This window comes from Ostrea edulis, chromosome 4 (genome assembly GCF_947568905.1).
Source record: "Ostrea edulis chromosome 4, xbOstEdul1.1, whole genome shotgun sequence".
Classification (NCBI taxonomy): Eukaryota; Metazoa; Mollusca; class Bivalvia; order Ostreida; family Ostreidae; genus Ostrea; species Ostrea edulis.
This window is the reverse complement of record NC_079167.1, coordinates 67,626,923-67,631,351: the sequence shown is the minus strand read 5'-3', so window position 1 is coordinate 67,631,351 and position 4,429 is coordinate 67,626,923.

Sequence of the window (4,429 nt, the reverse complement as noted above, 5' to 3'; positions counted from 1 at the left end):
TATTTTTTAATCAAATTCATATTCAAAATCTTTTTTTTTTTTTTAAATAATTCCTGCTTACTATTTTCAACAATATGACTGAACCCGACTGAAATTAAGATAACGTCCACTTTGAACTGTTGTGCCGCATATAGCTTCTCAGTCCGAAAGAACAATGCAACGTGGAAAAATATCCTTGCACACACGCACCCACTCACACACACACGTAAAAAAAAATATATTAAAGTTGAATAATAATCATTACTTCAAAAATTTGTCATTCACCAAAGTTTCAAAATACAATTAATCATCATACAATCTAATTAGAATTAGATGTTAGATCCGCTCACATGTGAGCAGATCTAACATATAATTTTAATTAGATTGATCACCATAGAGCAGCATTTAATTGATAAACACTTGCTGACTATTTTTCCACAAAGGAAATTTATTAAAATACTCATAAGCCAAGCTATATTTTAATAGCAAACCTCCAAAGGTGCTGAAAATAACATGTTCTTCATCTCAGGTGTGGATCCATCAATTTTTCAAAGTGGTGGTTGCAACCCAAGTTTGTATCTTTTCGGGGTGGGGTGGGGGGGGGGTGGGGGGAAATGAAGACCCCAAAATGGCAAAAAAATTACCTTTTCTGTTAAAAATTATCTATTAAGGGGGTACAACACCCATATCCTCCTCCTCCCAACCAGTAGAGTAGAATATATATATTGTAGCGGTGATTATAGGAGGGATTTACTTCTACAATCTAATTAAAATTAGATGTTAGATCCGCTCACATACTCGCTACACTAAGTATGTGAGCGGATCTAACGTATAATTTTAATTAGATTATACTTCTACTGCCTCACTTAAGTGATCGAGCTAGCTTTCCTAGTGATGTGGTAGCGTCTTTTTTGATCACGCAAGTAAAACAACTGCGGGCATGATATCAGCACTTGGCTGGGTGACCGCTACACGTTACAAATTTATGGAGCTCCAAATTAACATAAACTCAAATAATTGAAGATATCTTCAATTATTTGAAGATATCATCAATTCATTTGATGCGCGCAACAATTGAATTAAAGATCTCTTCAAATAATTAATGATATCTTCAATTCTGAATTATTGCGCGCATTAATTGAATTGATGAGAGCATTAATTCTTCAGCTGATTTGAAGCGCGCTTTAATTGAATTAATGATCTCTTCAAATGAATTAATGATATCTACAATTGAATTGATGCGCGCTACAATTCAATTGAAGAGAGCAATAATTGATATAATGCGCGCATTAAATCAATTGATGAGAGCAATAATTGAATTGATGCGCGCATTAATTCATTTGATGAGAGCAATAATTGATTTAATGCACGCATTAATTCAATTATTGATCTCTTCAATTGAATTAATGATATCTTTAATTCATTTGAAGAGAGCAATAATTCTTTTAGAGAGAGCAACTATATAATTAAAGATATCTTCAATTCAACATATCCACAATTGAATTAATGATATCTTTAATTGAATTGTTGCTCTCTTTAAAAGAATTGATGCACGCATTAATTCCTTATACAAAAGCATTGTAAATGATTTAAAGATATCTTCAATTGAATTAAAGAGATCATCAAATTATTTATACCGAGCTCTAAATTAATTATTGCGAGCAATATTTCTACTAAATTGATGCTCTCATCAAATGAATTGAAGAGAGCAATAATTGAATTAATGCGCGCATCAAATCTATTATTGCTCTCATTAATTGAATTAATGTGCGCATCAATTGAATTGTAGAGAGCAATAATTGAATTAATGCGTGCATTAAATAAATTATTGCTCTCATTAATTCAATTGATGCGCGCATTAACTCAATTGATGAGAGCAATAATTGAATTGAAGCGCGCATTAATTCATTTGATGAGAGCAATAATTGATTTAATGCGCGCATTAATTCAATTAAAGAGAGCAATAATTGAATTGATGATATCTTCAAATAATTGAAGATATCTTCAATTATTTGAGTTTATGTTAATTTGGCGCTCCATACAAATTGGTGTCAACGTACTAGTGACTCTCAGGTGTTTGGTGGGAGGCCTACTTTACCTTCAGATACATCTCCGCGTTATATGCAGTTCATCTAAAAACTGATCTGTGGCAAGGATCTCACGAACATATCATCCGGAGACGTAGGATAGGCTAGATTCACATGCCTTCCTATCTCTTGGCCTGTCTTCGGTAAACTCTCTGAAGGTCTCTGTCTTGGCCTTGAGCTGCCAGAGATATTTTGCTGCAAACCTAAAAATCGTTGCCCGATACCCAGACAGAGCTAAACTACAATTATGGAAATGTAAAATGACCCATTTTTGTTAAGAATATAATATAATTTTTGCAATGGTGATCGATACAAACCTTATACGAGGGCTGTTCAATATTGTACGATATCTCGAAAACATTTGACTCAAATAGTGAAATGAACATTACATCCCTTCAAATATTCTCCGCGGTATGAAATACATAATTTCAATCTTTGAATCCATCTCTGAAATGCGTCACGGTACGCTGATTTAGGTAGACCTCTGAGGCACTGACTGATGGCTGAGCCAAGGGCTTGTTGGGAGTTGTAACAATGACCAGATAAGAACTTTTTAAGTTTTGGAAAAAGGAAAAAGTTGCATGGGGCTAGATCTGGAGAGTATGATGGGTGTGGCAAGACGGTAACCTTCTCCGACTTCAAAAATTGCTTCACAAGCTCAAATGTATGTGATGGAGCATTATCATGAAGTACAGACAAACATGCCTAAATCCTGACACACTGGGCGTCGATTATGATAATATTTCTTGAACTTTTTTAGTATAACATCTCGGTAATACCAGCCTGTATACCACTTTTGCCCTTTGACACCGGAATTTGTACAGCTATACCATCACATGAGAAGAATATGCAATAAAGAACCTTCTTAAAATGTGCTTATAGTTCTTTTGGCAATTACAGGCCTTCTACCATGTTTAGTTAGCCATGTTTTGTTTCCAATTTTTCTTAATGGTTCGAAATAGTGAACCCATGTTTCGTCATCAGTAACAATGTTTGCAAATTGTCTTTGATTGAATTTGGGAAACATTTGAGCAATTGCTTATAGCGGTTTGTACTTAATTGTACCCGTTTTTGGTCATCTATCAATACATGCGGTATCATGCATCTGGCAGAAATCTTTTGTACTTTCAAAATATGCTTCAAAATTAAATGCACCCGTGATAGCAATATGCCAACAGCTTTGGCAATATCATGAATCATGTATCTGCCATCACTTTCAATTATTTCCCTGACTATTTGCCTTGCCTGTTATAGTCACAGGTCAGCCAGATTTTGCTGCATCTTTGACAGACTCTGTACCAGTCAGAAATTTCTTTCTCCACCTACAAACTGTCTTGTAAGATACCTTATCAGACCCATAAACTTCCCCCAATTCAGTAAAAATCTGCATTACCGAATGACCAAGTTTTGTGCAAACTTTTATATAAGCTCTAATTTCTTCAATATTCTCAACCCGTTTTCAAACCATTTTTACAACAGTGGTCAACGACTGGCTCTATTGAAATGACTATATAAGTTTAAAACTTTGTGGAGCTGAAGGCTCATGTTTATACCGTTGGAAAGGTATTAAATAGCTATTCAAGAGAGAGCAACATCATCCACGAAATTGTTCAAAGCGTTATCACGCTGTCGTACAATACACATTACATATCAAATAGCCCTCGTATATTACTGAATATGAAGCAGATCTTTCATATTGTATTGTACATAGCCAATTGCCGTAATTGTGTTTGTTCCATTACAAAAAGTGTTTGTGTATACTTTTAAGATTTGTACGTGTATCAAGAGTGCCACCAAAGACAGCACAGGTTATTAAACCTAGCTTTGATTGTGTGAGTTAGGGTCAATGTCAAGGTCATCAAATATAGCACTGTTGGAGAGGCCTATACTCCCTTCTCGCAGTGTTTACACCAAATGAATATCAAAGTCTTAATACTCCAACACAAAGTTCAAAAGCTCAAAGTTAAAATTTTCAAAAATATGGGTTGATGGTAAAAATTTAGCTCACAGGTCAACTAACATATGGTACTGACAGATAGTTTTTGTAACAATATTAAAGCCCACTCAGTTATAGTTTGGAAGTTATAAACAATTCATGCTAAAGTTCCCGAAAAAGAGGTCAAATAGTCACAAGGTCAACACAGAGCTATTGGAAAGGTCATGTTACAAGGTCAACACAGAACCATTGGAAAGGTCATGTTACAAGGTCAACACAGAACCATGGAAAGGTCATGTTACAAGGTCAACACAGAACCATTGGAAAGGTCATGTTACAAGGTCAACACAGAACCATTGGAAAGGTCATGTTACAAGGTCAACACAGAACCACTGGAAAGGTCATGTTACAAGGTCAACACAGAAAC